Consider the following 27963-nt stretch of genomic DNA (forward strand, 5'->3'; position numbering starts at 1 on the left):
TTTCTGCTGCTGCTGATACCGCTGCTAGTGTGTCTGGTGTTAATGTTGCAGTAGCTGCTGTAGTGGCAGCTGCTGTTGCTGCTGCGGCTGCTGTTGCTGCTGCGGCTGCTTCTGCTGCTGCTTTTGCAGCCTTTGCTAATGGTGTTGCTGGAGATGTTTCAATTGTGGATTTTGTTGTTGTTGCTGCTGATATTATTCCCACTGTTGTTCTTATTTCTGTACTTGCTGTTGTTGTTACTTGGGCTGCTACAGCTCTTGCTGCTGCTGTTGCTGCAACTGCTGCAGTTACTGCTGCTTTTGCTGTTGTTGCAGTTGCTCGTGCCACTCCCGCTGCTGCCTCTGGTTTTGTTACCACTGACGTTGTGTTAGCTATTTCTACAGCCTTTGCTGCTGTGGCTGCTGTTGCTACTGCCAATGCTGCAGCAGTCTCTGCTGCTATTCTTGATTCTGCTATTGCTGCTGCATTTGTTGTCTGTTCTGCCCCTGTAGTTGCTGTTAATAATGCTGCTGCTGTATCTGCTGCTGCTTTTGCAGTGATTTTTGCTGCAGCTACAGTTTCTGCTGCAGCTGCTGCTGTTGCAGCTGGAGTTGTTGCAGATGTTACAGCAGTTATTGCTGTGGCTGCTTTTATTGCTGTTACTGATGCTGCAGCTGTTGCTGCTGCTAATATTGCACTTTCTGCTGGTGCTGCTGCTGATGCTGCTGATGCTGCTCTATTTGCTGCTGTTGCTGCTTCTGCTGCTGCTATTGCTGCCTTTACTGCTGCTGCAACACCATCATTTACTTGTGCTGTTTCATTAATTACTGCCTCTGCCAATGTTGTTGCTGCTGCTGCTCTTGTTGCGGCTTTTTCTGCTACTTCCGCTGCTCTTGCTGCTTCTTCGGGTGCTGCAGTGGCTGTTGCTGCCGCTGTTGCTGCTGCTGTCGCTGCTGTCGCTGCTGCTGCTGCTGCTGTTGCTGCTGCTGCCGCTCCTGTTGCTGCTCTTACGGCCATTTCTTTTGCTCTTTGTGATGCTGCTGTTGTTGCTGCTGTTTCTGTCATGTCTGCCTTTTCTGTTGTGAATTTTGTTGTTGTTGTTCCTACTGGAAGCGTTGTTGCAACTGTTGGTTGCATGGCTGTAGGTGTTGTTGCTGTTCCTTGTGTTGTTACTGTTCTTGCTGCAACTGCTGCTGCAGTTGCTGCTGTTTTTGCAGTAGATGCTGCTGTTTTTGCTGTTGTGTCTGTCACTGTTGCAGCCACTGTTGCTATTTCTTTTGTCGTTGTTGCTGCCACTACTGCCGCTGTTTCTGCTGCTCTGTCTGCTGCTGCTACTGCTGTTTCTGCAGCTGCGATTGATGATTTTATTGCTGATAGTGTTTCTGCTTTTGCTGCTGTTTTGAGTGTTGTGGCTACTGCTGTTAGTGCTGCTTTTGCAGCTGCTGTTGCTTTTGCTGCTTCTGTTGCTGCTGCTTTTGCCTCCTTTGCAGCTGCATTGGCTGTTGTTGGTGATGGAGTTGCTGCTGTTGATGCTGCCTCTGCCACTTGTGCTGCTGTTCTTGCTGCTGTTGCTGCTGCTGTTGCTGCTGTTGCTGCTTTTATTGCAGCTGAAGCTGTATGTGCTGCTGCAGCTGCTGTTGCAGATTGTGCAGCTGCAGCTGCTGTGATTGCTACTCTTGCTGCTGCCTCAGCTGATGTAGCTGCTGTTGTTGCTGCCGCTGCAACTGTTGCTGGTGCTGTTCCAGCCAGCACCGCTTCTGCAGCTGTTGCCGCTGCCTTTGCTGCAGTTTCTGCTGCTGCTGATACCGCTGCTAGTGTGTCTGGTGTTAGTGTTGCAGTAGCTGCTGTAGTGGCAGCTGCTGTTGCTGCTGCGGCTGCTGTTGCTGCTGCGGCTGCTTCTGCTGCTGCTTTTGCAGCCTTTGCTAATGGTGTTGCTGGAGATGTTTCAATTGTGGATTTTGTTGTTGTTGCTGCTGATATTATTCCCACTGTTGTTCTTATTTCTGTACTTGCTGTTGTTGTTACTTGGGCTGCTACAGCTCTTGCTGCTGCTGTTGCTGCAACTGCTGCAGTTACTGCTGCTTTTGCTGTTGTTGCAGTTGCTCGTGCCACTCCCGCTGCTGCCTCTGGTTTTGTTACCACTGACGTTGTGTTAGCTATTTCTACAGCCTTTGCTGCTGTGGCTGCTGTTGCTACTGCCAATGCTGCAGCAGTCTCTGCTGCTATTCTTGATTCTGCTATTGCTGCTGCATTTGTTGTCTGTTCTGCCCCTGTAGTTGCTGTTAATAATGCTGCTGCTGTATCTGCTGCTGCTTTTGCAGTGATTTTTGCTGCAGCTACAGTTTCTGCTGCAGCTGCTGCTGTTGCAGCTGGAGTTGTTGCAGATGTTACAGCAGTTATTGCTGTGGCTGCTTTTATTGCTGTTACTGATGCTGCAGCTGTTGCTGCTGCTAATATTGCACTTTCTGCTGGTGCTGCTGCTGATGCTGCTGATGCTGCTCTATTTGCTGCTGTTGCTGCTTCTGCTGCTGCTATTGCTGCCTTTACTGCTGCTGCAACACCATCATTTACTTGTGCTGTTTCATTAATTACTGCCTCTGCCAATGTTGTTGCTGCTGCTGCTCTTGTTGCGGCTTTTTCTGCTACTTCCGCTGCTCTTGCTGCTTCTTCGGGTGCTGCAGTGGCTGTTGCTGCCGCTGTTGCTGCTGCTGTCGCTGCTGTTGCTGCTGCTGCTGCTGCTATCGCTGCTGCTGCCGCTCCTGTTGCTGCTCTTACGGCCATTTCTTTTGCTCTTTGTGATGCTGCTGTTGTTGCTGCTGTTTCTGTCATGTCTGCCTTTTCTGTTGTGAATTTTGTTGTTGTTGTTCCTACTGGAAGCGTTGTTGCAACTGTTGGTTGCATGGCTGTAGGTGTTGTTGCCGTTCCTTGTGTTGTTACTGTTCTTGCTGCAACTGCTGCTGCAGTTGCTGCTGTTTTTGCAGTAGATGCTGCTGTTTTTGCTGTTGTGTCTGTCACTGTTGCAGCCACTGTTGCTATTTCTTTTGTCGTTGTTGCTGCCACTACTGCCGCTGTTTCTGCTGCTCTGTCTGCTGCTGCTGCTGCTGTTTCTGCAGCTGCGATTGATGATTTTATTGCTGATAGTGTTTCTGCTTTTGCTGCTGTTTTGAGTGTTGTGGCTACTGCTGTTAGTGCTGCTTTTGCAGCTGCTGTTGCATTTGCTGCTGCTGTTGCTGCTGCTTTTGCCTCCTTTGCAGCTGCATTGGCTGTTGTTGGTGATGGAGTTGCTGCTGTTGATGCTGCCTCTGCCACTTGTGCTGCTGTTCTTGCTGCTGTTGCTGCTGCTGTTGCTGCTGTTGCTGCTTTTGTTGCAGCTGAAGCTGTATGTGCTGCTGCAGCTGCTGTTGCAGATTGTGCAGCTGCAGCTGCTATGATTGCTACTCTTGCTGCTGCCTCAGCTGATGTAGCTGCTGTTGTTGCTGCCACTGCAACTGTTGCTGGTGCTGTTCCAGCCAGCACCGCTTCTGCAGCTGTTGCTGCTGCCTTTGCTGCAGTTTCTGCTGCTGCTGATACTGCTGCTAGTGTGTCTGGTGTTAGTATTGCAGTAGCTGCTGTAGTGGCAGCTGCTGTTGCTGCTGCGGCTGCTGTTGCTGCTGCGGCTGCTTCTGCTGCTGCTTTTGCAGCCTTTGCTAACGGCGTTGCTGGAGATGTTTCAGTCATGGATTTTGTTGTTTCTCCTGGTATTGTTCCCACTGTTATTTTCATTTCTGTACTTGCTGTTGTTGTTACTTGGTCCACTACAGCTCTTGCTGCTTCTGTTGCTGCAATTGCTGCAGTTACTGCTGCTTTTGCTGTTGCTGCAGCTGCTCCTGCCACTCCAGCTGCTTCTTCTGGCTTTGTTCCTATGGACGTTGTGTTAGCTATTTCTACAGCCTTTGCTGCCGTGGCTGCTGTTTCTACTGCCAATGCTGCAGCAGTCTCTGCTGCTATTCTTGATTCTGCTATTGCTGCTGCATTTTTTGTTTCTTCTGTTCCTGTAATTGCTGTTAATAACGCTACTGCTGTTTCTGCTGCTGTTTCTGCTGCTGTTTTTGCTGCAGCTACAATTTCAGCTGCAGCTGCTGCTGTTGCAGCTGGAGTTTTTGCAGATGTTGCAGCAGTTGCTGCTGTGGCTGCTTTTATTGCTGTTACTGACACTGCAGCTGTTGCTGCTGCTAATACATCACTTTCTGGTGGTGATGCAGCTATTGCTGCTCTATTTGCTGCTGTTGCGGCTTCTGCTGCTGCTATTGCTGCCATTGTTGCGACTGCAGATCCAACATTTGCTGGTATTTTTCCTGTAATTACTCCTTCTGCTGCAGCTGCAGCTTCTGCTGCTTTTGTTGCAGCTTTCTCTGCAGCTATCCTTGCTCTTGCTGCCTCTATGGGTGCTGTGGGGGCTGTTGTTGCTGCTGCTGCTGCTGCTGTTGCTGCTGTTGCTGCTGCAGCTGCTGCTATTGCTGCTGCTGCTGATCCTGTTGCATTTGCTAGAGCTGTTTTCTCTCCTGCTTCCGTTGCTGTTACTACTTCTGTTGCTGTTGTAGACTTTGTTGTTGCTGTCAGTGTTGCTTCAACTCCTTCTTCCACTGTTGTTTCTGACATTCTTCTTGTTGATAATACTGTTACAAATTTTGTGGTTTTTGCCGCATCTATTTTTGAGGGAGAGGTATTTATGATAGTCGTTGTCACACCTGTGGTGCTACTTGTCACAGTTTTAGTCGTTTTGGGAGCAGCTGCTGTAACTTCTGGAGCAGCAGAGGTGGCTGAGACTGCTCTGGTAGGTGTTTGGCTAGCTGTATGTGCTCCTGCAGTTTTATTGGTTGTTTGACCGTCTGCAACAGTTCTTTCCTCAGTTGTGGATGTAGGAGTATGCGTGATAGTGGGAGACACAGTTGTGGTAGTTGCTGCAGCAGCTATGGTACTAGTTTCCACAGATGTGTTTGTTTTGGAAACAGCTGTTGTAGTTGCTGTAGCAGCAGTAGGTGTTGAGGCTACTGTGCTAGGTGTTTGTGTGGCTGTAGTTGTTGCGGCAGCCATGTTGGTTGTCTGACCAGCTGTAACAGTTGTTTCTTCAGCTGTGGATGTTGGGGTAAGGTTGACACTGGAAGACACAGTTGTGGTAGTTACTGGCACAGCTGTGGTAGTAGTTTCAATAGCTGTGGTTGATTTTGGAGCAGCTGCTGTAGTTGCTGGAGCAGCCATGGTTGTTGAGACTGCTCTGGTAAGTGTTTGGGTGGCTATTGTTGTTGCAGCAGCTGTGTTGATTGTCTGACCAGCTGTATCAGCTGTTTCTGCAGCTATGGATGCTGTAGTTACCACAGTTATGATTATTTTTGGAGCAGCTGTTGTAGTTCCCGGAGCAGCAGTGGGTGTTGTTGAGGCTACTGTAGCAGGTGTTTGAGTGGTTGTAGTTGTTGCAGCAGCTGTGTTGGTTGTTTGACCAGCTGTAACAGTTGTTTTTGCAGCTGTGGATCTTGTAGTTACCATAGTTGTGGTTGTTTTTGGAGTAGCTGTTTTAGTTCCCAGAACAGCAGTGGGTGTTTTGGAGGCTACTGTAGCTGGTGTTTGTGTGTCTGTAGTTGTTATGGCAACCGTGTTGGTTGTTTGACCAGCTGTATCAGCTGTTTCTGCAGCTATGGATGTTGTAGTTAACACAGTTGTGATTGTTTTTGGAGCAGCTGTTGTAGTTCCTGGAGCAGCAGTGGGTGTTGTTGAGGCTACTCTAGTAGGTGTTTTTGTGGCTGTAGTTGTGGCAGCCATGTTGGTTGTTTGACCAGGTCTAACTGTTATTTCTGCAGCTGTGGATGCTGTAGTTACCATAGTTGTGATTATTTTTGGAGTAGCTGTAGTTCCTGGAGCAGCAGTGGGGGTTGTTGAGGCTACCGTAGTAGGTGTTTGTGTGGCTGTAGTTGTTTTGGCAGCTGTGTTGGTTGTTTGACTAGCTGTATCAGCTGATTCTGCAGCTATGGATGTTGTAGTTAACACAGTTGTGATTGTTTTTGGAGCAGCTGTTGTAGTTTCCGGAGCAGCAGTGGGTGTTGTTGAGGCTACTGTAGTAGGTGTTTGTGTGGCTGTAGTTGTGGCAGCCATGTTGGTTGTTTGACCAGGTCTAACTGTTGTTTCTGCAGCTGTGGATGCTGTAGTTACCATAGTTGTGATTATTTTTGGAGTAGCTGTTGTAGTTCCTGGAGCAGCAGTGGGTGTTGTTGAGGCTACCGTAGTAGGTGTTTGTGTGGCTGTAGTTGTTTTGGCAGCTGTGTTGGTTGTTTGACTAGCTGTATCAGCTGTTTCTGCAGCTATGGATGTTGTAGATAACACAGTTGTGGCTGTTTTTGGAGCAGCTGTTGTAGTTCCCGGAGCAGCAGTGGGGGTTGTTGAGGCTACTGTAGTAGGTGTTTGTGTGGCTGTAGTTGTTGCAGCAGCTGTGTTGGTTGTTTGACCAGCTGTAACAGTTGTTTCTGCAGCTGTGGATGTTGTAGTTACCACAGTTGTGGTTGTTTTTGGAGCAGCTGTTGTAACTCCCAGAACAGCAGTGGGTGTTGTTGAGGCTACTGTAGTAGGTGTTTGTGTGGCTGTAGTTGTTGCGGCAGCTGTGTCAGTTGTTTGACCAATTGTAACAGTTGTTTCTGCAGCATTGGATGTTGCAGTTACCACAGCTGTCGCTGGTTTTGGAGGAGCTGTTGTAGTCTTTTTGTATATTTTCCCTTTTGCATGTCCAGCTTTGGCACACATTTGTCTCTGACCATTTGCATTTCCCTGAAGCAACCTGGTGTTCCCAGCTGCAGTAATTGTCAGATCAGATGTTGCTGTTGTTGAAAAGGTGTCCTCAATGGCTGTATTCATTTGAGAATAATGGATCAGTGCTACATTCAGTCACACAATCCAGCATTTACTATCTTTCTATCTATCTATCTATCTTGAGAGAGAGAGAGAGAGTTAACTTACCAATAAATAGAAGGGAGATGACACAAATCTTGAAAATCATCATGAATGATTTTTTTCTGTCCCAAACCTGGACTGTTCATCTTCATTAGGTACATGTAAAACAGTAGATTGGGGAATGTTAAATTCTGCATCACAGGTAAATGAGTCATGTCAGTTTTGACTAACGTTTGACTTCTAGCTGAATGTATTGTGTTCCTGTGTTGTTGTACTGGAGGAAACCACATTCTGATAGACTTTGTCTCTTCCTGCTGCAACTTGCTGAAATACTTGGATGTGACTTTGTCTCTGACAATCATGATTTGTTATTTCATTTCAAAACCAGAGGAGTACACAGTGAGAATTTTACATAGTCCTCAGGATCAGGATGCTGAACTCCTGGCACAATAATAGCGGTTATTTCATAAAAGCTGAAATGCAGGCTAAACACATTGAGCAAATTTCAGTATAATATTCGTCTTTATTACTGTGAGGGCTCAATGTGTCCATCATACTTTACAGTGAAATTGTGGTTGGTGGGTATCACTGAATTACCAAACTGCTACTTTGGCACAGTGATCATTCACTGAAACTTTCAGCTTCGACACAAGTACAAAGAAAAAAATGTCCTGTGCTTAAGTGGAGTTAAAAATATTTAACTTACTAATTGCACATTTTGTTTTGTTTAGTCACAGCTGATATGAAATTCGAGCCCATGGCTATTGAAAATGACTGGATATTATATATTTTAATGTTTAGGATATTTTTTAAAAGTTGATAATAGTTTAATAACATTTTTTTTTCATCACCCAACCATAAATGACGTCTTAAATTGAACAGGAGTATTGTACCATTGATTTCCACCAGCATAAAAAATCAGTTACAATGGTAATTAGAGAATGCAATAAGATAATACAGCAAAAACTGTAAATAAAAGCATATAAAGTTGCCTTTGTGCTTACTACCTTTAGAAAAGACAAACAGTGTTCCATGTAAGAATAATTCTAAAAGATGAAGAGCACGGCGTAAGTTGTTTCAACTGCAAAAAAAAAAAAAAAAAAAAGAAAGAAAGAAAGAAAGAAAGAAAGAAAAAAATGGAGATTACAATTTTTCATAGTCCCAATTCTTCTGTCTCTGTTGGCAGGGGGTGTTGTTTTGGTGTTTCAGTGGACATTGCTAATTATGCAGCAGTATTGTGAAGATGAAGCACCTCTGTATGATTAGAGGTTGATGGTATTTAAGAAATGTGAATTAATTCATGTTTATCTGTAAGCATGCTGAGGAAGGCTTTCCCAAAACCTATGCGCCAATAAGTCTTGAAAACCCCAAAATGAAGCATTGTGTTAGTTCAGTCAGGCTGAGCAGAAGATCTGAGTTCTTCACATGCAGTGAGCAGTCCTGAGCAGGTCCATATTTCATTGGGATGAAAAGGCTGGAACTAGTAAAATATTGATGATATATGTAGAATTGATATGTGGACGTTTGGCCTAAATTGTCTGTATTGGAAACTCGATCCCTAATATAGCAATGATCATGAATTGGACTTGATTTTTTGTGATGCAGGTCTTGACTCAGTTTTGACAACCTCAAAGTCTTGACCAAGACCAAGACTTGAACTTGGTCTTGACTCAGCTGAGGTGGTTTTGAATGCAACACTGCTGTGCAAAGTTGGAAGCAACCTTTTTTTTAAAGTCAGCAATTTTACTTTTGCCTCATTGTGCTTCTGCTGCAGTGTTGCACTTGACTCCACTGTAAAAGTCCATCCATTCCTGAGCATGGATTTGACATCAGAATGTGATTTAAGAAGCTGTTCCCACCTGGTTTTAACAACCATCCTGAGAAATGTGAATGCACGTGGACAGCTGCCAGTCCATCCTTACACACCTGGCATTAACATGCGTCTCCGGATCTCACTTTCCCGCTCTATATGCAATAAACCCGTAACATTTCAGGGAGAGAGAGAGAGAGAGAGAGAGAGAGAGAGAGAGAGAGAGAGAGCATAAAATCTAATTCCCATTGTGCCAGTCCTCTTTATACGCAAATAAATAAATAAGTAAATTAATAAATAAAATTAAAAATCAAAAGGCATTTAACATGGAGCAAACATATGCAAACATGCAAAATTATTCCAGCGGGTCTGAGAGGGTCGGGTCCTCCGCTCAGGTGGATACATCAACCTGTAATATTTCTGTGGTATTCCTGGAGTAACTGCAACGTGCACATCCATACAGCCGCTATAATATTTCTGCAGTATTCCTATAGTAACTCTGTCATGTCGAGGGTTAGAAAGAATGTTTAATTGCGTCGGGGCATAAAATTTGAGAACTGCCACCGCCTTTTATGTGGAAGAAAAAACCCTGCATGTTGTCAATACATATTTTAGAGACCGCGTAAATTTATTGCACCATGTGTTTAGGAGAGCTCATGTCTCATTAACGTGTGTTTTTTTTTAACCAGCTGCTTTATAGACATTTTCTCTGCTGGAAACGTGACGGTCTGGTCGCTGTCTGTGGTGTTGGGCTGGATTGGACAGAGGACATCAGGTGAGTGGGCTGTCCTTCTATGCGTCCTGGGACACATGTCCGTTTACACCGCTAATGCAACGTGGACACAAACGATCCGATCTCCCAGGACGCATCTAGGACGCACACTGCTGCTGTTTACACCTGAACTCAGAGGCATCAGCTTCTGTTCGGATTTCACAGGACGGATGTTAATACCCGGTGGGAACAGGCCCAAACCTTGTTTCCATGCAGTGAACAGCCAATCTGCAGAGAGGGAGTTTCATTTCTACACTTCAGAGAGTCAAGTTTGAACTCTGTGCAGTCATCCCTTTAGAATTACATGGAAAAAAAACAACAACAACAACAACAACAACAACATGGAGCTCTGTTGTCATTTCTAAAAATGAACCCAATAACTTTTATCACTACCACATTTTAAATAACACACTTTTTACTCTCACTGAAGGACTTTTCCACAGCAGTACGACCTCTACTTAAGTAAAAGGTTTTATGCCGGCTAATACATGGTTTACATCAATAGGAGGTAATATGAACTTGCTTTATATCATCAGTCAGCGCTACATGTGACATGCTGTGTATGTTTCATGTTTTCTTGTGCTGTTGTTTGGCAAAAAGCCACAGCTGATGAAATATGCCCTCAGCAAACATGGTGGTGTCAGAGTCTAAAAGGTTAAAAAAAAAAAAAAAAAAGTGATCTAAAGTTTGTAGAGTTTTACTTACTTAGTTTGGATCAGACAAAATACCGCATACAAGAAGTGTTTTACATGATCCTCCTGGAGTCTTTTTGTGTCCTGCAACAGCAGTTTGATTTCTCTCATTACATATAACAAACACAGGCCATAAAAAATATGTTCATCTAAACATTAAATAATTCCAAATGTAAACTACAGAGAGACAGCATTTACACTGCAAAATATTCCCATCATAACAAGCAGCTTAGTCTCATAATCACTGTTAAAATCTGAAAAAAAAAATCTGATAGTGATGATGATAATAATCTCACTTGGTTCGAATCCAGTTTCAGTTGTTTCAGGAATTTTTCTGGGAGCAAAAATTAATTTGTTGAAAAAAGGCAGAATGAGGCAGATCAGCCAAGAAAATGACACTTCTGGAAACAAGAGGGATTATCTCATCCCACTGGCACATTTTTTTTTTTTCTTGTTTGAAGAAAAAATAAATGACCTGTTATGTTGGAACTATTTTGCAGTGTAATCAAGCTTTGAAAATTGCATTAATTGAGATTAGACCTAAACTCATAATATTAATTCTTACCTAATAATGTCTCCCTCAGTGTGAGTGGATCTGCTGGTACAGTTTTGTCTCCTTCTTGTGTTTCTGCCTTCAGACTGAGTCTGTGAGTCAGCATCTGAGTAACAACCCTGTCAAGTACTGACACTTCTAGCCTAATTAATAATAATGATTCTAATTATAATAACAGAGCGTTTCCCCTCCCAGGTGAAATAGGTGTGGCCCGTTATAGTGCTTGCTGTTTCCTCTTTTGTTTTGTAATTGGCAGGTCTGTTGCTGCATATAGGCGACGGTGAAGATGAGAAATGTGCTGAGTGACGCTTGTTTATATGTTTATTCGTTTATTTATTCGTGTATTTGTTTGCATTTCAGTCCAACCTGTCATTATAAATCGATTGTTCTTGGTTCGCCATGCAGTCAGGCGATACAGCCATCATGATTTTGTTCCCTGAACTTTGATTTTTCTCTTTTAATTTCCCCTTAACATCAGGGAATACAAAACCCTGAATTACTTTAAATTAGACCACACTCCTTCATGTGCTCTTCATTTTAGGATTGACCCTTAATTTCAAATAATTGAAGGGAAATGACTTCACATAATTTAGGTGTATGTCAGTGCATTTTTTTTTCTTTGTTTAAACTAAGGGGCATTCAAGGGTTTAATATCCTTTAATTAAACATTTCAGTGGAATGTGAAATGCAATCTTCAGTTTAAGGTGAAAAATCAAGTCTTTACGTTTTAAGGGGCATTTCAGGGATAAGTAATGAGTAATACAATAAAATGTATCAAATTAAGGTCAAATCAATTGATTTACTGTTTCAGGAATTGAGTCCCATTAAAGTTAAGACCCCTTGAAATTACATGAATGGGATTTTTAGTTGCATTTTATTGCATTCTAGAATAAGTTAAAATGTCTTAATCCATGCACAAATTAATTTATTTTTTACTGGATTCAATTAAGAATATTTTAAGGTGTTACACTTAAGGGATCCTGTTTCCTAAGATAAGTGGCTTAGAAGTTACAACAGACATTTTTTTTTCCATATTTTATTCCATATTCACTGAAACTACAGTCGGCTACACCAGACTTACATTAAGTGAAATATTCCAAGCCAAGAGCACCACTAATAAATAAATGATTGAAACCATAATAATAAAAAAAATCTATATGTTTTGTGCACCATTGCATACTAATTTACCCATAATTCATTTTCCAGTTTGATTTTGTTTCGTTTGCTTGTTTGTTTTGTACTTCAGTGTGGATAGAGTCACACCTGAACTGCAGAAACCTAAACCTGATTTTGATTTGTGTGAATTCACGTTTTTCTCCTCCGGGCTCATGTGGACAGACGCTGCTCTGAGCCACAGCCACATCTTTACTGCCAATCTCTTTATTGCCAATATTATGTAACAGTGTCGACAACAGATTCTGAGGCTGTTACATATTTTGTTTTTATTAGATCGTATAAATGTTACTTATGTCACCACCACACCTAGAAAACCTGCCACACACTGCTATGTCATCGCCATGATCAAAAATAGCAACAACAATTCCGTTTAGTACCGCACAAAAAGAGGCTCTAGCTCTGATTCATATTTCATTTTATTTAATAGACTTTCTATTTTCTAGACTTTCTGTTACCTGATACTTGTTTCAAAAGAAATTGCATGTCTTTACTTTTTCAGCCCCTGAAATTCCACTGTGTAGAGCTTGAAATTTGATGAACTTCTGCGGAAGGGAATGATACCTTTTGACACTGATATCCAATATCACCCACCATAATTCACCCACCACAGCACCACCAACAGGCCAAAGACAAAGATATTTCCATTGAATTTTGTTAAAACTGGCCTGCAGAAGTTGAGAAATGATAAGTTGATGGATGGAGAGAAGGAAAGGGCCCTGATCCATGTCCCACTCCTCGATCTTTGACTGCAGGGGACAAAAATGATGTGCAAATAATCAGGGAAACCAAAAGGTGTCAGTGTCCAGTGTTCCTGTGATCCCTTTGATCCCTTTTTGTCCTTTCTGAATAAAACCACAGAGCCAATCAGACTTTACAGCCTCTCAACTGGCTCAGACCTTCCATACACTGATCTAGTATAGAGAAGAAGACATCGATGACGCTGCATGGGATCTTTGCTGTTACATGTAGAGACAATAAGCAAAGTTAGTGCAACAGCAGCCCAGAAAGCCCAGGACAGTCATCAGGAAATTAAAATATGTTGGCATTTTACGTTTCTGAAAACCCAGGACAGTTTAAAATGTCAGTGTTTTCAATGTTTTGTGGAGGATGGTTCAATCAGCAGGACTTTCCCTTGACAGATCGAGGCTCAGTTCCTGTGTCAGGCAAGAGCTATGTTTGTTTTTTAGCGGGCCAGCCTTAGCTGGCTGATATTAACTGATGTTTCCTAATGTTAACCATGACCTTTCCCTAACCTTAACCAAGTAGTTTGGTGGATAACCAGGCTAACCAAGCAAATGAAAGTGGCTAAAAGTAGCTACCAAGCAACGTTAGCTAATGCTTGTTAACGTTTGTTCATGCATGAATGTTAAGACTCACATGATGTTGATGCACGCTGCACCACATTGGCTGTAGATTGAAATGTTGATATGCAACGTAGTTTTGGGTTCAGAAATGCAGACGTTTGCACAAATATGTTGGTTTGCAGAAACAGTTGAAATGGCATGTGAGCATTAATTGCACCCTGTTCCCCTGAATATGTTGTCCTGTGTATCATTTGCCATATTTATCAGCAAATGGCTATTGCATGGCCATCCGAGTGAGCTTCAACAATGACTTGTCTTTGCAACGTGTTTAATGATTTGTTTCATGGTTTATTAGAATATCATTTGTTGCTGTTGTGTTTTGAATCTGCAGGAGGATTCTGCAATACTACCCGCATCACCAAATCTAGAAATTTTTATTTTGTTGATATTTAGAAGGATACAAAACCTATCAACAACTTGGCATGAAAGTTGGTGAAAATCATGAGGAATAAGGAGAGTAAAGTAAAGTAATAATGATAAAAAGATAAGTACTCAGGTTGCACATAAGTAGAGATTTTTGTAATTGCTGTTGCCTCGGTGTGTGAATCTGTGCTCGTGCATTAAGCAACAGAAAACCACAGACCTCTTGCCATCACATCTTACCTAACTCCCTTGGCTGTGGAGCTTCACTGGCGCCTTTTAAAAGTCTGATTGTGTGATGGCACATGGATTTATAGTCGGTGTTGCCTTGCTGTCCTTTTTCAAACCTCCTTAGTTATAGCTCAGCTGATGCATGTTATGTAATTTGTTCAGTTTTTAATTTCTTCACATGCCCGTGTCAGCTTTACCTTGTTTGGTATGCCAATATGCCAATGTGTTGAGGTCTAACTTTGTGGACTTTTTTAATATATAGTGTATCTTGTCATTGTAGTGGTGAGGTGCACAAAGCAAAATAACAAAAATCGTGGGATAAGCATGTTTGATCATTGAGTCATGGTTCTTGTCACAGAAAAATCACATGCTTATTCCATGTTCTTTGGCACTAAAGTCTCAGCTTAATTTGTTTCCTCAGCAATTTTGCACAATGCAACATTAAGAGCAATATTCATCACCAAGTGCCTCCCCAGGCCCATTAACTGTGCAGAGCCTCACCGTATTCATTCTTCAGTGTTAGCAAAGATTAATGCCTTGATGGGATCACTGACAGTCTCGACTGGCTCACCTACCCCTATAGGCCAAGTGAACAGCTGCGTCTTTGTTTTTTTAATTGCTTATTTCATTCTGTGTGTTTGAAAGTGAATGGGGGACTCCTAGACCTTTACTGCACATACAGTGAGATAACCTTTTCTATCAGCTTTTATGGTTTAAAGTTGTGTGACACCAAAATGTCTGCACGTTTATGTGTGTAAACATGTTGGAAACAGTTTACAGGTTGTTGCATGCATCAGGTTTACCATCAGCTGCTGTAAAATGAGATTTTGTTGTTGTAAAATCAACCTTCCTAAGACTGCAGATAGAAATGAGCTGTTCAGGTAAATCTGGTGCAAAGCATCTCTTCTCTCTGAGTTTAATGTATTTCATCAACGTCCTGGATGAAGTAAGATGAATAAAATGAAATAAAATAAAACAAGACAAAATCACTTTTTGGTAATTTGGTCATATTTGGTATTTTTTGGGTTGTTCATGTGCCATCACTTTGTGGCATTTTCTGCATAACTAATAGACAGCATTTGGTCATTTCTGTCACCCTCCTATATATTGTGTCTCTAAATTTAATACCTTTTATAATGTATAGTATGATGGTCTGAAAGCCCTCAACAGGATGTGAAGCGGTCACATGTGTATCAGGGACTGGGTACACACACACACTGTAACATCATCAGTTTGGGGTGTTTGAGTGTGTGTAGGTATAGCCCCTCCTTTGGCAGTCCTGCTGAGGTATTGCATGAATGCAAGAGCACAATAAAAACAGCCAGCTCTCCTGTTGCTGTGCTGGCTGATGTAAGGGTGGAGTGCATAATTAAGATTTTTTCTTAATGTAAATTAATAACGTATACGACTGTGTTCCCTATGTCGCTCACCACGCCTAGATCATATTTCAGCAATGGCTCATGAAACCACCAGAGCAGGAGCAAAGGCTCAACCAACATTAACAAGTCTTCACACAGTATTTAAATATCAATATCACAATAATAACAATATCAGCTTTTTACATAAAAAAGTCTATTATTTGTTGCCCCATTTCAATTGCATTACTTATTTGAGTCCAGTAATTTGTTATGACTAGTCACTATATTTTTTTCAGTGATGATGATGATGATGTTTTTTTTTTTTTATGAATGTGTCATGCTGCACTGTAACCCATCCCAGTTGGGAACATACCTCCATGCGCTCTGCACTTTGTTATCTGATATATGGGTGTGTGTTGCTTCAGATTAAAAGACTTAGATTAACAACTTAATTTTCCACATTAGTTTCCAAATATGTATTTTTCCACATTAGTTATAGTACTCCACACTATAATTATTTGTTCCTGGCAAAATAAATAATGTCCATGTAAGCTTTACTGTCCCAGGGCCAGCTAATGTAGGAGCAACTGATGCATAAGAAATCATAGCAAAGGCAGCTCACATCATCTTACTTTATTAGAAAACGGCCTGTGCATAAATAATGTCTAAATGCATAAAAACCAAACATGAACATGAACCAGTTGGACCTCAGTGATGGAGCCAGGTGTGGTTTCTAGGAGTTGCTGTCATGCACCTTCACAGCTTTTTAACTAAAACTCTCTTTAACTCAAATTCTTGCCCATCTTTCAGTCTGCAATGTCTTCAAGCAGGGAGTATGCAGCAGGTTTGAACCAAAGTTCATGTTTATCAGCTCTGCAAAAGTCTCCTACAGCTTCATGTGGCAGTGCTCACACATGCATGGACAGACGCGGCTGACTGGGCCTTGTCGGATCATTTTCCGGTTTGAAAATCCATCCTGATGCCCTCATCGGAGAATTTAGCATCTTCATTATAAAATCTTTCCCAGATCACACCTCAGTCTGTCCTCTCCACACAAGCAGAGTCACATTTTACAGATAAAGAAGAAATGGTGAGAAAATAACTGATGACACATTTCTATTTTCTTTGCAACTATAAAAAATAATTAACCTAAAAAATGTTTTTAAAAAAATGGGTTGTCATGTGAGCTGTGCTCTAGCTGCAGAGTTTTCCAGCGGCTCTGCCTGAGCGCTGCAGAGACAGACTGGCAGCAACGTGGCAACGTGGAGCCACGTGATGAGCTCTGTAATGGATAATTGGGTGCTAATTGGTGCAGTTAATGTTCAGTTTGACATAATATTACCATGCGCGATTATGTAAGTCTACCTCAGCCTTTACGACGCTGACAGTAAATGTAACGTGAACCTTTAGATGCCTTTTATATTTTTTCTATCTTCCTATCTTTCTGTAAATAACTTTAGTTGTAACACTGATAGTCAAACACCTATCTTGCCCATAGAGCAATGTGTAATTGTATAATTGTATAATTATACTGACACCTGTTAATGTACATTCATTATTATTTGCTAATATTTCAGAACGACAGACAACTTCATATTCATTTTTTCATTCTTTTCATATCTCAATAAATATTCCAGTCAACCGGTTTTCAGTTTGAAGTAGTTTTTTTTTTTTTTTTTTTTACAGCAATGCAAACAATGCAACTTTAAAAATACTCCAAAGTGAGACTTTGCAGAGAGAGAGAGAGAGAGAGAGAGAGAGAGAGAGAGAGAGAGAGAGAAGGAAACTAATTCTGATTTTATTTCTGAATATGAAATAATTGCCGTGGTTCTTATAGCCTGTTATAGTGCAGCAGTGCACACTGGGAAAGCCTCTAGTTCTCCTGTCATTTACATATGTTCTTTGTGTGTGTGTGTGTGTGTGTCTGTGTGTGTGTATTGTTATCCTTGACGTTAAAAAAATCTGCCAATGGGATGAGATAATCCCAATTATTTCCAACGCTAATCAACTTGTTTCCAGAATTTTCTTGAATCAAGTGTCATTTTCTTGATCCTAGCAGCTGATCTGCCTTATTCTGCCTTTTTTCAGCAGATTTATACTTGTTCCCAGAAAAAAAAACATTGAAACAGTGGGATTATCTGATCCCAATAACTGCCAGAGAGTAAATGACTTGTCAAGATGGATTTTTTTTTTCTCTGTTCCATCAAAAACATGCATACTTTATTACTGCAAAGGTCTCGGTCACTGACTTCTTCTCGGCAGTACACTGTGGATGACAAGGTACACATACAGCCTCATGACATCTGCAGTGCATCTAAATGAAGAGGAGACACTGTGAGGAGATAAAAGGGGGAAAAGAACTGAATTCCAACTCTATATTCTGCATCTACATGAACTAACTTGCAGAGTTATGAAGCACAGCCTGACAGAGATGATGTTATTCTGCTACAACACAGCCACTGCCTGAACTGGGCTCTGACAGGACATTTAAGAAAGACTGAGATCAGGATTTTCCAAGAAAGGCCGAGATGTCAGCAAAGCAGACGCTTCACCTCAGAAAATGTCATCAGACCACAGAAAGTGAGCTACACCCAGCCTGGCCTTTAAGGTGCAGCCTCAGGGAGTCTCAGCCTGGCCAACGAGCGCACCAAGAGGAAAAGGTTGAAGGACTCTAAATCAATCAGAGCTATCAAACTGGAATTTTTTACCAAGTAGATTCCAATTAAAACCTAGATAGGCCTAGTTGGTAGTCTGATCCGGCACATTGTGCTGTCACTGCAACTCATCTCTGTCGTGACATTTCCTTAAGTCTCATATTCAGTGGCAAAATCTTGCTTTTGTTCAGACAAGGTGAATAAAATCTGCCAGCAGGATGAAATAATCCAACTTGTTTCCAATGCAGTTTCACTTGCTTCAGGAATTTCTCTGATGATTTTAATAAAGAAATATTAGAATAAGGCAGAATGAGGCAGATTAGTGCAGTAGGATCAAGAAAATGACACTTGATTGAAGAACCTTCTGGAGACAAGATGATTTGCGTTGGAAACAAATGGGACTATGTTGTCCTACCGTGTTGGAGGAAACACTGAGGATGACCCTGCATGACTTGTTAAAATGCAGACATTACAGACACATGGGCTGCACTCAGTCATCGTAGGTGTTATTATACGAAGAGCAGCTATGGGTTAACACAGTGCCTGGTAATTACCATTCAACAGAGAGCACTGAAATTATTATTATCACCTTTTGTTATTATCACCTTCCATCTAGCGTCACAGGATCCGCCTACGTCTCTCACCCTGTCTGCCAACGTCTGTGTCTTCAGTGAGTGTGTGCTTCATGTGTGTTTGCTTGCTTTTCCAGTCCATTCCCTTGGCCCATCATAAACAGTTGGAGTTGGATAATTACAAGAGTAAAAAATGAAAACAATGAGATAATAAAATAACGATAAAATCACTAAAATGATAACGACAATAATAAGATCACAGTAAAGGACATAAAAGTAGGTTTTAAGAAGTGACTTAAAAACTTGGTTGAAACCTGACTCACAGATGGAGATGACTAGTTTGCTTAGCCCACAGAGTTACATCAGTCTAGTCTGGAGGATATAAAAACATGTATTACTTTTTCAGTGTCTCTTGAGGATAAAAAAAGGTCTAACTTTGGCGCTATCCCTAAATCTCTCTGTTTACGGACAGGATCTCTTGGAAGAATGGAGCTGCATCCCTCCAGGTGAGTTAACAACACTTGGAGAATCCATGCAAAGCTGCATTGAAGATGTTCTGGCCCCTCCTGGTGGCTCAATCCCTAAGACTAAGACACTTTATGCCATTTTTTCCCTTTAACTTGTGATCCATCTCTTTGTTGGGGCCATCTTCCTATGGTGAAGTGAAACGTCTGGAGGGAGATATCTAGTTTAACAGAAAACAGTCTCTTTTTGGGAAAAGAGGACAGGAAGAGAATTCAACTAAAGATCCTCCAGGTCCAAGGCATGGTGGAGACTCTAATCTTTAATCTCAACCAAACATTAACCATAACCTCTTACCTTAATGTTAACCTTTGACAGAATGACCTCAAGGCAAATATGACCCTGTGTTTTCATTTTTTTGTACTTCCAACACGCGTCGGGTATCTTTCTGCATGTCACACAGCTGATGTAGGTCTCACCCTTTTCTCTGGCTCCCTCTGCTGGCAGCCATGCAGGAGTAATGAAGGGACACGTTGCTGTAAGATCCACTCTTCTGGAGAAACTGCTGATCATTTACTGTGTACTGTCCTTCTCTCCATGCATGAATGCTTCATCAGAGAGAACACTGAACTGACTAATGGCAACACTGTCTTTTTTTTTAGTTGTATTCATGGCTGACCTGCTTCTGTCTGATGTAACCTGACTAAAGAGTTGTATTGTTTCACCTCCTGGTTTTTCTGAACTCTGTGTAGCAGCCGTGAAGGCCTGCAGATCTCAATCATCTCTCATTCTTCTCCGCTCTTTGGCAACATTAACCAACATCAACTGGAGCCCCAGCTGACATCTTTAAAGACCAAACCCTATTTTGCTCAACTAAATAGCGAAAAGCAACATTCCTCTGGGCCATAAATTCTTGCAGTGCAGACTCTGCATTCAACTTTTTGACACAGATTTTAAAAAAACACTTGATTTATATGATCATACGTGCTTTAATGAACTCCACATGTTTTATCTGAATAAAGTTTCTAACATGTTTTATGTCTAATATTGTAGGGATTATTATAATGATTAGCTGGTTTGGACAAAGTTTCATGTTTGATATAATTTGATAGAATAAATCATGACTGTTTCAAAGACACCAAAACCAACTGTGTATCGAGATATATCAAAATACTTTATATTGATTATTGGACCCCACAAATCGGTGCATTATTGAAAGGACCAGCAGATAAACAACTGCCGGAGCAAAAGCTTGCGAAGACCGAGAAGCATCAAGAAGCAGTTTCATGCCTTTGAGTAGTGTGACTCATACAGGTCATACAGCTCAGTCATTGCTAAACATCTTGCTCTCTATATACACTCAGTGTCTGCTTTATTAGGCCCACATGTGCAATCTAATGCACTGCAATGCAACAGCTCCGTCATCAATTCTACCTTTTAAGGAAATGTATAATGTTCAGTTGTTGTTGACATTGTGGAAAATATGTAGATTTAACTCTGTGTTTATTATTGAAGTTGTAGTTTGCAGAGGTCTTGTACTGGACTACGTTATATTGAGAGGTGTTTCTAATGTTTTGTCCTCCATGTTTATATACAATGAGGGGGGACAGAATAGTGGAAACAGCTCTGAATAAAATGCAGTCCAGTCCAACAGCAGCACTAAGTATGAGCTGAGCATTATAGGCAGCAGAAAAGGAAACTTTAGCAGTTGGATTTTATTGTATTAGATTGTGCAGACAGACCTGATAAATTGAACACTGAGTGTATTTTGACTGTATAGTAAATACACCACTGCACTAGAGCAGTGGTTTGTTGTTTGGGTCTTTTCTTCAAAGGTCACTGAGCATCCAGAGAATCAGAGGGGGTTGAATGTCCGATAATATCGATTCCCAAACCCGCATTTATCTGACTTGCATCGCTCTGCTGGGTGTGTTTGCTTGTACACGGCAAACAATCTCCTCGTTAAAAAGTCTTTTAGAACTTCCTGTTCCTGTTTTTCATTTTCTTGATCCACTGACCTGTGTTGCACAGATGCTTGAAATTCAGAGGCTGCTTTGGGTGTGTTTACTGTTGTTGCCTGTAACCCGCTGTGTTGTATCTGGTATCTTATCTTGTTTATATTTTATCTGCTGCTTTGATGTGTTGTGTTTTATCTTACTTTATGTCATGTTTTTATTTGCTGTTTTATTTGCCGAAGTCTTTTTTTTTTTTTTCCACTTAACCTCTTAACGGCTTGCAAAGCAGAAAATATTTCCAATAACAATAAAGATCTATTGTATATTCTATTGTTATGCCTTCTTTCAATATATTTATACATGTTCCCATGAAAATTCCTGAGACAAGCAAAACTCATTGGAAACAGTCAGTACTGTCAGAGATAGAAAGAGTCCAAGTTCATCGGTCAACTAGCCAGCAAAACAGGATGACAGGAGAGGTCTTTACAGAGGATTTACAATCAGGTGAGGTCAAGACAGACATGCGTTCACTCCAAAAATGTGAAAAATTCAAAAGAAAACAAAAAATGTGAGAAGTCCCCCAGTGAGAAGTTCAAAGTAGAAATTATCTCAGGAGAAGGACACTGCTAATAGGCTGCACAGTATGTCATGACCAGCCACAGCCTAAAGAACAGGGAGGGACACACACACACACACACACACACACTTCTGCATACCTCTTTTGACAATTGTGATTGTAATTCATTTTATATGTGCAGTGTATTCTTGCCTCTTTGAGTGTTTTTTTTTTCTACATTTCTTGATGTTGCATGTGGAAATCTACTTTTTGAATTATTTTACAGTTACTTGTCAATATAAAACATTTTTTTTCCCATGCCGCTGCTTTTATAAACATTGAAGTGAGTGTGTATTTTGGCATTAAGTCCTGTATGCTTAAAGTGTACCAATTTGTGGTCACAAGGGGGCGCCAAACAATTAAAAAAAAAAAAAAAAAAAAAAGAAGATTACAAAAGTGCTTTAGTTTTTTTTGGAGATACTCCCACCAGATGTAGAACTTTTTTTTTTTTTTTTTTTTTTTAAAGTATCCGTAAGGTCTCCCATAAATGAAATAGGGTCTTCTATATAAACATTTTACTGCAAAATTGGGTAAATTGACCCATATTTCCATACACCCCATGGCTGTAACAAAAAGAAGTGCAACCTTAACCCTAACCCTAACTCATGTAGATTCATAGCAGAAGGTCAGAGAAGCTCTCACACCTAAAATGGTAGCCAGGATTTATCTCCACACTCCACGTAAAGTAGATGTGAACAGCATGATGTATGTTGGAAATATAGACTCATAAACACAGATTTAAAGTTGGCAAAAACTGAAAAAAATGAGGTTTTATGACAAATGTAGGCAATATCACCTGTGTAACTGTCTGTTCATTCATTATGTTTACAGAGAGAACTGAAACTCACCTTGAGGCACTGTTGCTCAGAGGATATTTTACCACATTTTATTACACTGGTATCCAGATTACAAAAACAGCAACCGCACACTCAAACACTGTGCATATCAAAATTTACTGCGAGTTTTCGGTCATAGACCTTCTTCAGGCATAGAGACACTGGTAGTTAGTTGTTCTCAAACTGCGGTATGCATACCACTTGTGGTATGTGTACCACGCCCTGATGGTATACCTGTAGACTCTGAGTATTTGCTTTCAGCACATTTCAGGCAAGTTTGAAGAAATGAACAAAATAACTTGAATAATTAATACTGTATATACGTAAATATATGTCTCATGTCTGTCAATGGCACATTTTAGAGATCAGAAACTGCACCACAGAGATCTAATGAACATCTGTTAACAGCTCAGTCTGTACACAGGTGATACTGCGAGACTCCTGAGGGAAGTTCACTTGTTGTAGAGTGTATCGACTGTGTATCGACTGTGTATCGACTGTGTATCGACTGCGTGTCCACTGTGTGTCCACTGTGTGTCCACTGTGTCCACTGTGTCACTGAAAAGGACCTCTCCATTATCAGTGTGTTCACTGTCAGGCAGTAGATGCCTCTTTCAGACCAGAGCTAAATAAATGTTTTTGTGTTTTTTTTTTTTTTTTTTTTTTTTTATGATTTCTGCTCAACCGAAACAAACGCTGCAAGCTTTAAAATATCACAAAACCATACAGATGGTCCCTAGAAAATACAAATAAATGTACACATATGTACTTAAATCATCATCACAAACTTCCCCAGTCACAAATACACAAATAACAAATCTGATGTTAGCCGAGCTAGAAAAGATATCAACTAGTTATAAAAGAGATCCACTTTATCAAAAGAGCGAATAGCAAAATATGGCCAAATAAGGGGTCAGTGCATGCATGCAGGAGGGTGTGGCCCTGAATCCAAATCTTTAAATAACAAATTAAAAAAATGGCCAAACCAAAAGCACCACTACCTGGACCCTGACATCCAAAAGATGTGCTGTCAAACATTAAGACCGTGCACACACTCATTAAGATCAAAGAAAAGAAATTATGCAAAGTATTACAAAATGGTATAGCAGGTAATAAATATGAGTTGATCGAACTATGTTTTCAGAAAACAAACTTAGAAAAAAATGACCCCATAGATTGTTTGTTCAGCAGCTTATTACAGCCAATAGTTGAGTTTTAAAGTTAAGCGACCTCTAGTGGTCGTGTAAATAACAACACTGTGGTGTTTACCGGACGGAGGTTGGTGAGTTGGCGAGTGGGACAATCCAGATGCCTTTCACACAGCCGACTCAGGTCATTAGTGAGTTAACATTAGCAGAAAACTGTCCCGTTGGTCGTATTAGGGGGTTGGATCGAACGCCCCACGTGGTTGCATGGGTTGAAATGTTCAGCTTTCTTCGCTCAAAAGCGAGGAGCTGGATGAGGCTGGAGCCTCAGTCCAAAACCGTTCAATAGTTGGCCTCACCCTGCAACATACAGAGGTTAAATTTTTGTTACTTACAGAAGACTTGGTCTTGTTATCATCCACTCCACAGGGGTTACAGCAACACCTTCAGCTCTTCAAAAACTGTTGCCAATACTGAACCCTGGCAGTAAACTGGAAAAAAGACATATGTAATGATTTTCCCAAAGAGGCCCAGACGCCAGGAACACAGACACCGGGTCAGTAGCACCACCTTCCACCACTGCACTGCACTTACCTTGACCTCCCCATTACTGCATCAAGAAGTTCCTCTGTGGCTGTGGACACGCTAAAAGAAAAAACTCAAAGAGGTCTATGTTGTAAAAAGAAATTTCTGCAACAGAGATACACCGGTGTGGTGCAAACTATTTGGTAGTGTCATCAAGTGCATTGCATTGTGTGGAAGGGAGATGTGGGGTCCACTGAGTCATGAGACGGTGCAAGCATCCAGTTTAAGTCCCGCCTGCAGATTTCTGCAGAATGATTTTGAAAAAAATCCTTGAAAAACACAATCAATTGCATGCAGAGCTGGATTAGGAAGATTGCCACTAATTATAGATATACAAAACAGATGTCTAAAAGTTTGGGTGCATCTCAACGCCAGTTCCAGTGAAGCATTAGGCATTAAGAGTCTTAAATCAGATCATCAAAAAATGTTAAAACAACTATCTGGACCACAGGGAAAGTGTCATCGAATGCCCTGCAAACAGGAGAGCTGCTAATGAAATACCATCCACAATGGAGAGAGGACCAACTTTACAAAGTATATGAAAAATCCACGAAATGGAGAGGGGTTACAGGACCAAATTAACAAACCAAAGACCAGGCGCCCGACTTTTCACCGTTGGAGGTCAGGCTTTGCACAGATTTGGGATTGGGGGTTCGGGGACAGGCAACTTAAAAACAAATGTCATTGTCAAAATAGGAAAAGAGTCATGCAAGTGTTACTTCAGGCACTCGGCAGAGTATAAATGAGTCAGTCACCCACAGCACTGAGTGTGGAGAGGCGGTATTGCAGTGTGTACCTCCAGGTTACAAGGTGGCTTTTTCCCCCAGGCTGTCTTATCATACCTGTGCTGCCACACCTCTGCCACCCCTCAACCTGTTAAAACTGCACCAGCAACAACATTAAAACTTCACATTGCACTAATATACACTCCTCTCCTGTTTTTAGGGGGGGATTTACATACATAGAGTTTTCTTGATATCAATTTTATTTCATTTATTTCCTTGTTTTTATACATGGCAACCAGAGCGGACTGCAATGTAAGAATTGCATTGTGCAGTGCAGCGTACATCTCTGTGTGACAACAAAGCCTTCGAGTCCTTGAATCCTTGAGTGATACAGTTTATAGTTGAAGCAAATGATTAATCTCAGGACAGTTTATGATTTTATGAGATTTGTTCATGTAATGGTCCGGTTTGTAGCTCCTCTTCAAAGTGGAGCTGCTGGGATTTGCTCTTGGCATACATGGTGGTCCTCAATCCCATCAGGATGCAGAGTTTGGATAATCCCATGGTGTGTCGTAGAGAACTGAAGACGCTGAGCTGTCCATTAGAGGTGGGGATCATTTGAAAAAAACATTGCAGAAGGAACCCAGCTTGATTTTCAGCTTTAATGCTTTTGTATATCCATGATTGAATAAGGAAATGTAATTTGTACATGTAATAATCTTATAGGATAGGCTTATCATAGGCTTATAGGCTATATCTACAATCAATAGGAATATCTAATTAACTGTCCAATATCTAAATGTATGTCTATATATACAGGAAAATATGCTCAAGTTCACTGAAATAAAGTTTTTATGCCTTAACTGGAAAGAGCCGATAAAATGTCCTTCTTGATGCATGAGTGAGGCGAACCTCTTTTTCTATTCTGACAATTTCCAATATTGTAGTAATTATAATTAGGGCTCCCATTATCTATTGTATCCTTCATTTTCTGTATCTGTCTCTCTCTCTTTCTGACTTACACACACACACACACACACACACACACACATACATGCAAACACAGAACAACAGTAATTAAATTATGACTATTTACAGTGTCTAACTGTAATCATTTTCAATATCTTGAAAGGAGCACATTTGCTACGGCAATCAAAATAATTGAAATGAGGCTGGTTTTGCTATTGATCGAGGAGGAACCATCAGTGGTTGCTTGAGTTAGAATGGTTGCCGCGGTGGTGATGGTTGCTGCAGTCGTAGCGGTTGTTGCAGTCGCGGTGGGTTTAACAATTATGACTGATGTAGCAGCTGTCTTCAGTGTACCGGCTGTGGTTGATGCACGAAATCTGGTTGTTGCACGAGCCTTGGTTGTTGCACGGGGTGTTATTGCTGCTGTAGTTGATGGACGACGTTTGGTTGTTGCACGAGGTGTGGTTGCTGCTGTAGCTGATGCATGAGGTCTGGTTGTTGCACGAGTTGTCTTTGTCGCCGTTGCTATTGTTGTTACACGGGGTCTTGTTGTTGCAAGAGGTGCCATTGTTACATGAGATCTGGTTGTTGCAGGAGATGTGTTTTTTTTTGCCCTTGTGGTTGTTGCAGGAGATGTGGTTTTTATTGCCCTTGTGGTTGGTGCAGGAGATGTGTTTTTTATTCCCATTGTGGTTATTGCTGCCTTTGTGGTTGTTGCTGCTTCTGTGCCTGTTGCTGCATCTGTGTGGCCAGATGCAGTTTTTAGTTGAGAATGATGGATCAGTTTCACATTTAGTTTCACAGCTGTACATTTAAAACTTGCATAACAGGTTAGTTGGGAATAAATTAGTTTCACATACCGATAAACAGAAGAAGGATGACACACGTTATCCCAATCATTGTGGAAGTCTTTCCTCCTATTTGGAACAGAATAAATCATCTTCAGTGAGTAAATGAAAAACTCTGAAAAAGCTAAAGCACTTTAGAAAGCAGTAATACATAATCACTTTAAGACCTGCATCACTGGAACTATTTTAAATGCTTCTCTATACCATCAGGGCTAATGTGGATCAATGCATTGTGAAAATGTAGTGCTTAACTCCAGTGCCGGCTCTGCCTATGTTGGCGCTCTAGGGAAAATTGCTCCCTTGCGCCCTTCCATGCCCCCCCTCAATGGGTTTCTGAATATTTTAAGACCACTAGTGTCTAACCATTTCTATCAACAAACAAACAAACAAATAGGCAATCACAGACCAGTCTCAAAGCTACCCTTTGTGTCAAAAATCCTTGGGAAAACTGTTTCAAATAAGTCGTTAGAGGTCTTCTATACATTTTTGAGAAGTTTCGATCAGATTTCCAGCACAACACTGAGGTGCTTCATGCTGAAGACATTTTCTGTTTCTTGAAGTGCCTTTGCTGCGGTCTTAAATTTGACTTAAAAATGTGCAGGAACCCGTACAAGCTGGGCATGATAGTTTCCAGTGGAGATGGGGTGTGTGACTCCTTTTACTGACTGCAGTTTGAATAGGTCACCTACTAAAGAGAGTCAGTCTAAGGTTAAAAAATTAATTAACTTGATGGTTGATTGATTGTAAGATTGGCACAATAGTGACTCTTCACCTCAGCTTTGTAGTTCGCACTAGCTAGCTTGTAGGGGTGTGCAGAGGCATCACTATTTGTATTTGTATTTGATTTGGGGCAACATCATTTGGATTTGGGAAAAAAGTCAATGGATTTTAACCACAAATAAATATAAAATGACTGCTTATTAATATTATATAGGTTTAGGAAATCCACTTTAATGACTATGTACTCTGCAAATCAAAACAAATATAACATCATTCACATTGCTTGTGCACTGTGACTGTTATTGTCTATTCTTTTGGTCTGTATCCATTTGCTGGGTGGATTGAGATGTAGTTTCTAGGTTAATGCTACTTCAAATTAAAGTGATGGATGCCAAAAATAACCAAAGTAGCAATATCTTCCCAGGAAAATTCAGATTGTGAAGAAATTGAAGCAATCATGTAATGCTGAACTTAAAGAAAAATGTTCAGAGGGGTAATTTATTTGGCAGAAAGCCATTATTCGTTACTAGCTGAAAATGGATTTGGATTCGAGTGCATCTCTATGAGCTCGTAACAGGAAGGAAGGGGCGAGTTGGTGAACGGACAGGAGGATTCGACACTCCTGAGTCAGTGAAAGAGTTTTGAGACTCTTCTTACTTTTCGTTCAT

General features: G+C 41.1%; 1 pseudogene; it reads right to left on the reverse strand.

Annotated features, from left to right (window-relative positions):
- Positions 1-855: 855 nt before the first annotated feature.
- LOC115367956 (bromodomain-containing protein DDB_G0280777-like) lies at positions 856-27963 on the reverse strand (annotated as a pseudogene).

The sequence above is a fragment of the Myripristis murdjan genome, chromosome 11 (assembly GCF_902150065.1).
Source record: "Myripristis murdjan chromosome 11, fMyrMur1.1, whole genome shotgun sequence".
Classification (NCBI taxonomy): domain Eukaryota; kingdom Metazoa; phylum Chordata; class Actinopteri; order Holocentriformes; family Holocentridae; genus Myripristis; species Myripristis murdjan.